Below are 13,537 nucleotides of genomic sequence, written 5' to 3'. Positions count from 1 at the left end.
TGGGATGTGGTTCCAGCTGCTTCCTAGTGCGGAGCAGAACGGAGCAGCGTGGCGTGGGGCCAGGGGAGACAGGCAGGCAGCGAGCCTCCCTGGCTCCGGTGCGAGCCACTACCACCCCAGAGCCGCTCTAGGTAAGCGGCGCCGGGCTGGAGCCCACACCCCGAACCCCTCCTGCACCCCACGCCTCAACTCCCTGCCCGCCCCCTGCTGCACCCCACAGCCCTCCTGCACCCCAACACCCTGCCCTGAGCTCCCGCCACACCCTGCACCCCTCCTGCTCCCCCTGAGAGAAAGGAGGGGGCAGGGTTGGGGTGGGGACTTCGGGGAAGAGGTTGGAATGGGACAGGGAAGGGGTGGGAAGAGGTGGGGCAGGGGAGGGGCCTCATGGAAGGGGTGGAGTGGGGTAGGGGCTGGGGGTAGCAAGGGTGGGGTGTCAGTGATGTGGCCCTTGGGCCAATGCACTAGTCCTCGTGTGGCCCTCGTGGTCATTTGAGTTTGAGACCCCTGCTCTACATTCTTTATGAAAATATGCTTATGATATGGATATGACATAGCTAATATATACTTTATGCAAGATGGCTGATGTGGGGTATCATTGCAAAACTTAAGACCTATTGACTGTGTTTATCCAACCTGTATGCATGTAATGTTTGTATCAGAGGCTAGAAATATTGATCATGTCTCTGTATCTCAAATGTGCTCTGTTGGATGAGGCCAGACAATGTTAGTGGCTCATTGAAGGAATGCACAAACACATAAAGATTACCCCAGGAACTGTATGCAATAGAAACCTCTGAACGATAGTGCTATACAATGGGGACTGCTTGACCAAGATCAGATACCTCTACATAGTGGGTGTTGTTTGACCTAGGTCACAGCAAAAGAGCCTTCCAGAAAGTGGAGGGAAGAAAGAAAAGGTGGACAATGACATCCTACAAGAACAACCAGAAACGCCTGAGGTACAAAGACTGAACAGTGAGAAGTGATTGTCCCAGCAATCTGGTTGATGGGAAGACAGACTCTTCAGCTCAGCTCAGCATACTGAGAATGAGAAGGATCTGACATTATCACCCACTGAAGAACAGTCCACGTGAGCCTATTGGCCTCCTGTTCCATCAGCTTCTGGGCATGGTTAACCCTCCCCCTGTTCCTCCAGGCTCACCTCTGCCAACAGGACAGTGTAGGCCATGTGTTCGCCCTCCTGGCTGGCCTGGAGGCTGGGAAGGAGGAGCCACGGGATGCTCTTCAGGGCCTGCTTTGGGTGGATCACCATGGCCCTGGGAGAGAACAAGAGCTTGTGTTTACATGTGCATGACAACCCTGCACATGCTGGAATCTGGCCTGGTCCCAGCCACTCCCTCTCATCTCTGCCCCAGTAGGCTCCAGAGCGAGAACGTGACTCCTCCAGCCTCTGTCCTCACCTGCTTAGGAGAGCGAACCCCTCGGGCTGGGCCTCTTCTAGCAGCTGCCAGCCTCGCTCCTGGTCTGTGAGCTCCACAGCTGGCTTACTGCCCCTGAGGAGCAGCACCCATGCCAGGGCCTGCACGGCCATGCTGGGAAGAGAAGGAAGCAGGAGATGGTGATGCGAGGATGCCTGCTCTCTGGGTGGGGTGATGGGGCAGGACTCCCTTGATGCAGCATTGAAGGGATCAGGGTGAGAATAGAAGCTGCTCCACTTCTGCCTTTGGTTCCCCCCGGCGGCGGGGAGGAGTGTCTGCAGATGTGACCTACACTCTCCTCCAAAGATGTGAAAATTGCCCCCCACCTCAGGAAACTGACCCTGGGGAGAAAAGTACATGCAGTGCCCCCCTGAACACCCTGCTGCCCTGAGCCCTGCCCCCATGAGCTGCCCACTCTGAGGAGCTCTCTGGCTCCCTGAGTATCCGGGAGCAGCTCTGCCCACTCCTAAGCACGAGAAGTCTGAACCCTTGGTCCCCCGAAGGCGTTGAGGGTCCCTGGACAACAAAGGGTCCAAGCAGGAAGCTTCCCCCTCCTAGGGGCTAGCACAGACACTGCGTGGGTGCTGGGATCCATCAGCCCCACACTTTACCTGCGGTAACTGGCGTCACTGGACAGCTCCTGCTGGGCTCCCGAGAGGTGCCATGCCAGGGAGCAGGCGATGGCGAGAAAGCAAGAGGCGAACAGGTCATCCTCGAATGCCTCCAGCTTGTCTGCTTGCCCCAGGGCCCCGGCCAGCTCCCACAGGCCGCGTGTGGTCTGGAATGGAACAAGATACAGTCAGAAGACTGTGGCCGTGGGCAGAATGCAGCCGGGAAAGAGGGCTGAATGCCAGCGCTGGGAACTTACCACTGGGGGCAGCCGGGCTGGCTGGTGGCAGCTCCTGTCTTGGGTCTGTTTAGCGTTAGCCCGGCCCTTCTCCGGGCGTCATACAGCAGGATGTGCAGCATCTCCCTGGTCAGCATGGGGCCTGCACCTAGGAATTTCCAGATGGCCTTGGCCTGGCTGTGACGGACAGAGGGATGGCAGGTAAGGAATTAACACAGAAGATGGGCCCAGTTGGTACACACTGGGGATGATGCCCTCCGAGGGGTGACGGGCCAGAAGCAGCAGGATGAGCCTGCTTGTGACTGACCTCAAGGCCTTTCAGGCACTGGCCAGTCCTAAGGGGTTCATACCCTCCTGCCTGGGCACTGCCAGGGGGCGCTGTGTCACAGTAAGGGATGGGCGGAGGTGGCCAGACTCACTTCTCCCAGCTGGGGGGCCCCCTCCCTCCCCTGCTGCCTTCTCCTGATGGGAACCAGAGGGGCTGGGGTTAGAACCTCCATGGGGTAAAGCAGTGACTCCAGGCTCAGGGATGGGGGCTGGTGTGAGGAGGTGCCCACCCTTGGGAGGGGCTAGGGCTAGGTGCTAGGCTGGATCTCCTGAGCTGGGGAGGGCACAGAGTGGGGGCTTCAGGCAAGGAAAGCAGGAGCTCCTTCCCCATGGGGCAGGGGGTGGAGGGTTCAGGAGGAACAAGGCTCCAGTTCTGGCCATGCCATGGCTCTGGGGTGGGGGATTTGGAGAATGCTGTAAAATGGGTGCTGTGCTTTTCAGTTCTGGGCAAGATGGATGGAAGGTGCTGCTGGCCCAGGGGAACCTGGAAGGCTGGTGAATCGGAGAAGACCAGCCTCTAAGGGTGGGATGAGGCATCTAAAAGCATGTGGCGATGGGGAAGATACCAGGCTGGGATTCTGGGGGGAGAGGGCATTTCCCAGCTGGGGGAAGGGAGTGCCCCTGCGGGGACATGCTCAGTATAGGGTCGTCTGTGGGGGCGATGCAGTTAGGCTGGCCCCTCTCCTGCCTCAGCCTGGAAGGATGCCCTGCCGGGAGTGGGGGGCCATGCTGACAGAGGGGGTGACCCTGCTCACATGGGGTCTCTCCTGGTCTGTGTTGTGATGGGGGGGCCCTGAAAGACTGTTCTGGCCTCCAGCCAACCAAGCCATTGCACCGCCGAACTGGGAGGGGGTGGACTGGTTAGCACAGAATGAAGTGGGGGTGGGTGACAGCTGTGTTAGGAATAGCTCAGCTGTGGGAGCCCTGAGCCAGGGGTCCCAGAGCACAGGGGGACTAATGGTGACAGCATGCCGGGACAGGGCTGTTCCCTGGGGGCCTGTGTGCAAGGGGAGGATCTGTGCTGCATGTAACCATGGTGCTGTGGAGTTACCCCATTAAGGAGGGGCTCAAAGGCTTGAGGGGGGTGTTCTATCCTTTCCCTGGGGCCAACGCTCACTGCTCCTAAGGCCAGGGCATCCGCAGGAGGATGCTGACTTGGTGTGCTGTCTGGCCAGTAGGTGTAGGATGTCTCTTGTCCCTTCACTCAGCCCCCCTGGCCCCCCCCCCCACGGTAGGCACAGTGTGTAGGAAAGAGCCGCGTGCAGATTCTGCACATGTGGAGGCAAAGCAGAGGCTGAGACCCTACCCCCTCTGTGGGTGCCTGGCAGGCAAGGGCCAGGAGGAGCTGGGCAGGCTCAGAAACAAGTTAGCAGTCACATAGCCCGGCAGAGGCCATGGATAAACTCTCCTAGCGAGTGACTGAGCTGAGGGAGGTTTGGTACCTTGAAACCCCCACCCCGATCCAGCTCCGTAGCACTAAGGGTCCAATCCCGCTGCCCAGTGACACCCCATCACCTTGGATATCCCGGGGGTACCTCCCCTTGTGACAGCACACCTGGGCTGCTTCAGCACCAGAGTGGGATCTCAGCATCCGGGATGCATTTCCATCCTCTACGTCAATCCGTGTCCACTGGGCAAAGAGTCAGTGGACATGGGGGACCCCACTGCGGGCACTGTTCCCCCCACTGCAGGATGAGTCTGGAGACTGGGCACATTTCCCAGAGAGAGAGCCGGGCAATCCAGACTCCTGGGATCAATGCCTGGAAATGATTACAGGGCTGTGCCCAGTGGCCGCCCTGCAGACAGAGCATGGATGGGTCCCATTGGTGATGGTGCGAAGGGACGTCTCCCCTCCACATCCTCCCTCGTGTCCCAGGAATTCTAGGCATGGGGCAAGATGGAGCTGCCCGAGATGTCCAATGCCGAGCCATTACTTGGCCTTGTAGCTCTGATTCTTTCTCTCTCAGCACCACCCCATGATGCCTGCCAGCTGGTCAGCACACTCCCCCTTCTCCAGGAGGCCCACCAGCAGGGTGAAGCTGAATGGCATGAGGTCATGCGACAGCAGGTGCTTCACGATGAGTGCAGGGAAAGGCACAGGCTGAGTGTGAGCAATGAGCCCCGGCCCAGGGAGGTGGGTTTGCTCTTCGGGGAATGGGGACAGAGGCACTGGCAGCCTGTGCCCAGGGCTATGTGAGTGGGCATTGGAGCCCATACCCAGGAATTTCTATCTGCCGGCTCCTCATCGAGGGAAGGAGAGAATAACGCCCTCTTTCCCATGTGTGTGTCTGTCTCTCCAGCCAGTCTCTTTTACTCACCATAGGAACATGGGCAGGGCTCTCTCTGCAGCTGGCATCCTTCTGCATCTTGCTCAGCACGGTTGCCACCACCCGTCTTGGTGTACACGACGGCTGCACAAGAAACCAGCAGTGCTCAGGCAGAGCTCTCGGGGCCGGATTCTTCCCCCTCCCCGTCAAACCAGGTCAGAGGTGCCAAAGAGCCAGACTCCGGCCGCAGCTGGGAACGCCCAGCTAAGGTGAGCTCTCAGCTGGCTCCTGGGCCAACTGCCCATCTATCACCCTGATGTAGAAGGTGTGTTTGGGCTGGGGTGGGATCAGGAGAGGTCCCAGATGGTCCCAGGCACCTGGTGAAGGGCAGATGCCAGGTCAGCCCTGTAGGTACCAACCCACTTCTACTCTGTGTCCCTCTGGTCAGTGATGGGATGAAGGCACCATGTTCTCTCTGCAGCCCTGCTCGCTAGGTAATGGCCGGGGCTGTGAGGGCTGAGAAGTGGCAACTGCTTCCGCTCCATCTTACCTTTGCAAGGCGTGAAGAACCAGTAGAGAGCCTGAGATGCCCAGTATCTGGTGGCCTCTTGAACATTGAAGGCCTGGCTTATCAGCAGCCCAGCCATGTAGCCCAGCTCTGCCATGGGTTTCAGGTCCTAATGGGCCACTGAACAGAAAATCAGGGCATGGGTTGGGGCGAGCCCAGCTCTGTCTGTGTCACCCCCACCCCCACTGTGAGTGCTGTGGGGGGCAGCAGGGTCTGTGCTGCTCACCTTGGTGATGGCTTTGAAGCAATAGAATATGAAGAGACGGGTGCTGGCTCTCACAGCTCAGCTCCTCTCCTGGGCCCGGGGAGAGCAGATCCACGGCTACAAGTGCTAGGGAGCAGGGAGAAAGCCATGTGAGCGGCAGCAATGCCGGGGTGACCCCAGAACCTGCTTCCTGCCCCAGCAGGGAGAGGACATGGAGCATTTAACCCCTTCTCCTCCGCTTCCGGACACTGGAACTCAGCACTCCTCTCCTGTCTGGGGGGCATTGGGACAGGTCTGAGTGTCTTGGGCTCAGCGCTTTGAGGATTCTCCCCATTGATCCTGTGAGCTCTCAGGGATGTTTCCTTCAGGGGCACAGGGATGCCAGCCCAAATCTTGCTTGATCCCAGGGTCGGTTGTATGCCCCGTGGGGACTGGCTAGTTCACAGCAGCTGGGAGGCCTGCTCAGCCCCCTCGGGATCAACTGGAGCCTTCCCTCTTGTGGTTTGGATAGAACCTGAACAGCTGGCCCATCCCCAGATGGCCAGTGCGAATTGGCCCCTCCCACTCCTCCCTCCCTATCATACCAGAAACAGACACAGTAGTGTTGTGGGGGTCAGGTGCTGCTCCAGGAATGTCTGCAGCACAAGATCCAGGCCATCCCAGGGCAGTTGTTGGAGAGACTGAAGCAGAGAGAAGCAGGGAAGTAAATAGCAAGGGAGGTGGGGTGCATGAGGCAGGAGGACAAATGGATCCCCCATCTGGAGCCAGGTGCTGTTGGTATTCGGGGTCCCTTCACCCAGGTGATACTGATCCCCCTGCACATAGACATGGGTCTCACCTGGACCACAGGCTGTCCTTCCCCAAAGAATCCTTCCTCCCACCTGGGCTCCCCAACACATGTACTGAGTGGGGCTCTGGAGGGAAGGCCTCCTTCCTCCCCCTCTGGAGGAGTCCCAGCTGCCCCCCAACACCCCGCTGGCTTGCCAAGGGCTGAGCTGGTCGTCCCCGCTCCAGCCATTCTCTGTTTCTGTGGCAGGGCGAGTTGTGGCCTGGCTGTGTAGCTGTCCCAAATCCATGCTTTGCTCACTCTGCATCAAATGCTATTTAATGCTCTGGCCCAGATCCTCAGCTAGTGTAAACTGGGTGTAGGTTGTAGCTCCCTGTGCCAAGAATCCAGGGTAATTATGTACAGTCTCACAGACATTCACCTCCACAGCTGTCCTCCCAGCAACCCAACTGCAGAGTTAACTGCATAGCCACTTGTCACCCTACCTTTGGAAAATAAACCGAGGGGCTGGATTCAGCTGGACACACAGCTCTCTGCAACAGGCCAGGGTCCAGCTCCTCAGCAGGGGGGTGGCTGAGTTTCCCAGCCAAGGAGGCAGGTTGAAGCTGCAGCTTTGTCCAGGCCTCACTAACCTCTGCCCGGATACTGGAGTTTTCTGCCACCTCAGTCCCGCCCAGCTTCGCCAGGGCTGGGCGCTGAATCATGGCACTGGCAATACAAGTGCTGATGGTCTCAGCCTCCTGTTCCTTAGACAGGTGAGGCTTGAATTTCCTGATTGAAAGGAATGGAGCATACGGGACTATTAGAACGGAGACACATCCAGGCATGAGTCAGGTTGGGTTTGATGGCATGAGGGACAGCTCCCTCCCTAAGCAGCAGAGCTCCCGGGATAAAGTGACCCGGAGGCCAAGGAGGATATGGCCGGTTAGTGAGCCACCAGGGAGGAGCATCCTCCGGTTCTTATTGCAACTCGTCCCTCCCCCACTTCCTCTCTCTCCATCTGCCCCTCCCTGGCTGCTGGGCTCCGCAGGTGAGTCAGACCCCAGGGACGTACCCTAAGTATGAGATGGCCAGCAGGGCATGCATGGGACCCATACATGCCCTGTCTGGTGATCGGGGCTCTGCAGCCGAGCCCAGTCCTTGCCTCTGAGGATCTCCTGCAGCACAAAGCAGAGAGTCAAAGGCAAAAGAATTTGGGGGAGCCCGGTTATTCAGCAAGATGTGGAATCTCCAAACGCTGTTTGATACCCGCACCGACCCTCAGCCCTAGTGTGCAGTGGAAAGATGCACGGAGCTGGGAAGATGGCTTGGGAGTAGCCACATAGCCAGAAGGCAGGGGCATTCACAAGAGCCCCTATTTTGCCATTCCTCACGGCACATCTGGAAACTGCCATGGAACAGAGAAGGGGTATCTGGGCAGACGCAATTTTGTGATGGGGAGCATTAGAGTCCTGAACAGCTGAGGTGTGATGTTATTGACATGAACTGGGACCGTATAGATCATTGTTGCAACCAAAGTCCTGTAGTGGCACCAAATCTTGTATAAAGGGGGTCAAATAGGGTGTCTAAGACAAGGTTATGGTTTGCTGGTTATGTTTATGCTATCTGTATATGTGTATCATTTTTATAGTTGAAGTTATGAATATTGGCTCTGTATTGTCTGTATTTCAAACTTCTGCTATGCTTCTGGGTGACACTCCAGACAGGTTGGTGTCAGCTCTGCTTAGCCTGCTTGATGGCCCATTAAGGACCATCAGCTATACAGTTGACCCAATGAGAGAAGGCAGATATGCCTTGGGACTCAGCAAAGTATGCAGGGACTTGCCCCTGTGACTCCAAACTCCATTTTGCTGTAATTTTCCACAGTAAGAACAAAGAGGTGTTCTTACACCTGAAAAAGACTATAAACGGCTGATGCCTCTCCTCCATCTTGTCTTCACTCCTGCTTCTTACCTCTGGTGGGACTTTACTACAAACAGAAGCTCTACCCAAAGGACTGAGGACCCATCCCAGCTGGGGCTGTACTCCAGAGACTTGATTTGAACCTGCAGTTTATTCTAACACTACTACAAGATTAAACCAAGAACTTTGCCATTACTGTATGTAATTGATTCCATTTAACTAATTCTAACTCTCATCTGTATCTTTTTCCTTTTATGAATAAACCTTTAGATTTTAGATCTAAAGGATTGGCAACAGCGTGATTTGTGGGTAATATCTGATTTGTATATTGACCTGGGTCTGGGGCTTGGTCCTTTGGAGTCGGAGAACCCTTTTTCTTTTACTGGGGCATTGGTTTTCATAATCATTTGTCCCCATGATGAGTAGCACTGGTGGTGATACTGGGAAACTGGAGTGTCTAAGAGAATTGCTTGTGTGACTTGACTTGTGGTTAGCCAGTGGGGTAAAACCAAAGTCTTCTCTGTTTGGCTGGTTTGGTTTGCCTTGGTGTGCATAGAAACCCCAGCCCTGGGCTGTAACTGCCCTGCTTTAAGCAATTTGTCCTGAATTGGCACTCTCAGTTGGGTCCTGCCAGAACCAGCATCATTACGAGGTCAAATATTTTCCTGCAAACCTAGGGAGGGCTGCGCCTGTTAACTCAGGATCATGTCTCGGAGTGAAAACCCTTGGAGTTAATCCCGAGGGCACTTTCTGGGTGCAGGGCAGATCCCTCAGAAGTGGGATGGGGAATCGTCCCAGGTGTAAGCAGCATGAATCTGCTCATGAAAAATAGTAAAAAGAAAAGGAGTACTTGTGGCACCTTAGAGACTAACAAATTTATTAGAGCATAAGCTTTCGTGAGCTACAGCTCACTTCATCGGATGCATCCGATGAAGTGAGCTGTAGCTCACGAAAGCTTATGCTCTAATAAATTTGTTAGTCTCTAAGGTGCCACAAGTACACCTTTTCTTTTTGCGAATACAGACTAACACGCTGCTACTCTGAAACATGAAAAATAGTGTCATTTAATTCCTTGGGTTGGAATTGCACCAGTAGAATCTGGCACCAGCACTGGGTTTGCATTGCACGATGTAGAGCCCTGGGCACCCAGTCGCAAACACAGCACATGGTCTTCAACGTCAGATATTCTGGCATGTGCATCTGACCTAGGGACCCCTCCCAGGACCCCAGCATGCTCACTCACCAGCAGGGGGTACAGCATGGTGTATGTGTCCTGGCTCACCAAGGGACTCCTGCTCACTTGGGGACAGCTTCACCCACCAGCAGGAGGCTTCTCACAAAAGCAGACCTCACCAGTGGGTCCTAGGCTCACAGGCAGGACTGGGAGAGAACAATGAGGAAACAGCCACAGGCAACAGAGAGCTGAGACACAAGGCTACAGGGCAAGTCTCTACAAGGGAGCTGCTGTCCTAGGCTGGATTGCCCTCATGCCCTAAGGGAAAGGACCTGGCTTGCCGAGTGGAACATCTTTGCATTCCCTAGGGGAACATCTCTGGAGATGGATGCAAGAAATGGGCTTATTTCCGGAGGTGCTGAGCACTTGCCATTCCCAGAGCTGTCAATGGGCCCTGGGGTTGCTCAGCTCCCCTGACAATCAGGTCATAATTGTCTGATCTGGGACAGGTAGAGGAGGCCTGGGATTACTTTAAATCAAAGCTGCAGAAGCTATCGGAAGCCTGTATCCCAAGAAAGGGGAAAAAATTCATAGGAAGGAGTTGTAGACCAAGCTGGATGAGCAAGCATCTTAGAGAGGTGATTAAGAAGAAGCAGAAAGCATACAGGGAGTGGAAGATGGGAGGGATCAGCAAGGAAAGCTACCTAATTGAGGTCAGAACATGTAGGGATAAAGTGAGACAGACTAAAAGTCGAGTTGAGTTGGACCTTGCAAAGGGAATTAAAACCAATAGTAAAAGGTTCTATAGTCATATAAATAAGAAGAAAACTAAGAAAGAAGAAGTGGGGCCGCTTACCACTGAGGATGGAGTGGAGGTTAAAGATAATCTAGGCATGACCCAATATCTAAACAAATACTTTGCCTCAGTCTTTAATAAGGCTAAAGAGGATCTTAGGGATAATGGTAGCATGACAAATGGGAATGAGGATATGGAGGTAGATATTACCATATCTGAGGTAGAAGCGAAACTGAAACAGCTTAATGGAACTAAATCGGGGGGCCCAGATAATCTTCATCCAAGAATATTAAAGGAATTGGCACCTGAAATTGCAAGGCCATTAGCAAGAATTTTTAATGAATCTGTAAACTCAGGAGTAGTACCGAATGATTGGAGAATTGCTAATATAGTTCCTATTTTTAAGAAAGGAAAAAAAGTGATCCAGGTAACTACAGGCCAGTTAGTTTGACATCTGTAGTATGCAAGGTCCTGGAAAAAATTTTGAAGGAGAAATTAGTTAAGGACATTGAAGTCAATGGTGAATGGGACAAAATACAACATGGTTTTACAAAAGATAGATCGTGCCAAACCAACCTAATCTCCTTTTTTGAAAAAGTAACAGATTTTTTAGATAAAGGAAATGCAGTGGATCTAATTTACCTAGATTTCAGTAAGGCATTTGATACTGTGCCACATGGGGAATTATTAGTTAAATTGGAGAAGATGGGGATCAATATGAACATCAAAAGGTGGATAAGGAATTGGTTAAAGGGGAGACTGCAACGGGTCCTACTGAAAGGCGAACTGTCAGGTTGGAGGGAGGTTACCAGTGGAGTTCCTCAGGGATCGGTTTTGGGACCAATCTTATTTAATCTTTTTATTACTGACCTTGGCACAAAAAGTGGGAGTGTGCTAATAAAGTTTGCAGATGATACAAAGCTGGGAGGTATTGCCAATTCGGAGAAGGATCGGGATATTATACAGGAGGATCTGGATGACCTTGTAAACTGGAGTAATAGTAATAGGATGAAATTTAATAGTGAGAAGTGTAAGGTTATGCATTTAGGGATTAATAACAAGAATTTTAGTAATAAGTTGGGGACGCATCAATTAGAAGTAACGGAAGAGGAGAAGGACCTTGGAGTACTGGTTGATCATAGGATGACTATGAGCTGCCAATGTGATATGGCTGTGAAAAAAGCTAATGCGGTTTTGGGATGCATCAGGAGAGGCATTTCCAGTAGGGATAAGGAGGTTTTAGTACCATTATACAAGGCACTGGTGAGACCTCACCTAGAATACTGTGTGCAGTTCTCGTCTCCCATGTTTAAAAAGGATGAATTCAAACTGGAGCAGGTACAGAGAAGGGCTACTAGGATGATCCAAGGAATGGAAAACTTGTCTTATGAAAGGAGACTTAAGGAGCTTGGCTTGTTTAGCCTAACTAAAAGAAGGTTGAGGGAAGATATGATTGCTCTCTATAAATATATCAGAGGGATAAATACAGGAGAGGGAGAGGAATTATTTAAGCTCAGCACCAATGTGGACACAAGAACAAATGGGTATAAACTGGCCACCAGGAAGTTTAGACTTGAAATCAGACGAAGGTTTTTAACCATCAGAGGAGTGAAGTTTTGGAATAGCCTTCCAAGGGAAGCAGTGGGGGCAAAAGATCTATCTGGTTTTAAGATTCTACTTGATAAGTTTATGGAGGAGATGGTATGATGGGATAATGGGATTTTGGTAAGTAATTGTTCTTTAAATATTCAGGGTAAATAGGACTAATCCCCTGAGATGGGATATTAGATGGATGGGATCTGAGTTACCCAGGAAAGAATTTTCTGTAGTATCTGGCTGGTGAATCTTGCCCATATACTCAGGGTTTAGCTGATTGCCATATTTGGGGTCGGGAAGGAATTTTCCTCCAGGGCACATTGGAGAGGCCCTGGAGGTTTTTCGCCTTCCTCTGTAGCATGGGACATGGTTGACTTGAGGGAGGCTTCTCTGCTCCTTGAAGTCTTTGAACCATGATTGGGGAATTCAATAGCTCAGACATAGGTGGGGTTTTTCATAGGAGTGGGTGGGTGAGGTTCTGTGGCCTGCGCTGTGCAGGAGGTCAGACTAGATGATCAGAATGGTCCCTTCTGACCTTAGTATCTATGAATCTATGAATCTGCTGCTCTCTGGAGCTGGCTAGGCTCTCCCTACCAAGGCGTCCATTCTCCAAGGAGAACATTCAGTTAAACCAAACTAGCATCCCCTCTCCTTTTCACTGGGATGCGCATATAGGCATTGTAACCAGCATAGGACTGAACGTTGGCCTCAAATTTCCGATGGCAAGAAAACAACCGGGAGTTATCTCAAAAATCCCCCTTCAGCACCAGAGTCTGTCAACCAGGCTAGGGGTCTGAATCACTCAGTGCGCCTTTTGTGCCCAGCTACACCATTGACTGCAGTGTGTGGGGAAACAGGCCCTAAATCTTTATCTTCTGATCCCTGAGTGCAGCACAAGCCTAGAGGTACCAAACAGGGTACAGTCGTCTCTGGGACAATAGCACCAAGTGATGCTCAGTTACGCTCTAACAAGGCCCAGATGGGAGTCCTTCCATGGGCCTGGAATCAGAGACTAAGCTAATTGAGATGGGGGAGTCATGAAGAATGGTGCTCTGTTCCCATGTCTCCTGTCCCTCCTGGGGCAAAGGGCCAGACCTCTGAGCTGAGTTTATGCAAAGACACAGCTCCGTGCTGCTGGGTACAGCCCGGGTAGGTGCTGCGTGGGCGGTCATGAGAGGGCTCTGACTTACATGTGGGCTCAGAAAATAGTATTGCCGCATGGGAGATAGGATCTTGCAGCCTATGCTCTCTCGGATGAGATCCGTGGGGCCTGAGTGGACCACGTGCCCATAGGTGAGGAGCAGGAGGCTTCTCAGTTGCTCAATGGAAGCTGGCTCCTGAGAATTGCAAAGGAAAGAGTGAGGAGAAGGGATGGCCCCCAGCTGCTCCTAACTCACAGATGGGGCCAGGGGAGGATTTTTCATCCAGCCAACTTAGCAACCAAACCTATTCTGCTGAGCTGAATTGCCTGAACTCGGAGGCCCTTCCCAGCTCCCAGGATTGGGTGGTTGAGGTGATCCAGCAGCCAAAGGGGATGCACTAGCAGCTGCTTTAATTCAGCCTAGCTCCAGAGATGTCACTAGGACTACAGTGGATTGCACTGGCCCAGAGAGTTACTGGGAAGGTGGT

General features: G+C 53.0%; 1 pseudogene; it reads right to left on the bottom strand.

Moving 5' to 3' along the window:
• The window catches only part of LOC122459769, a 49,761-nt pseudogene that overhangs the window by 15,262 nt on the left and 20,962 nt on the right, over positions 1–13,537 (bottom strand).

The sequence above is a fragment of the Dermochelys coriacea genome, chromosome 1, assembly GCF_009764565.3.
Source record: "Dermochelys coriacea isolate rDerCor1 chromosome 1, rDerCor1.pri.v4, whole genome shotgun sequence".
Lineage (NCBI taxonomy): Eukaryota > Metazoa > Chordata > Testudines > Dermochelyidae > Dermochelys > Dermochelys coriacea.
The sequence above is the reverse complement of the archived record's forward strand: the minus strand, read 5'-3'. Positions and strand labels throughout refer to the sequence as shown.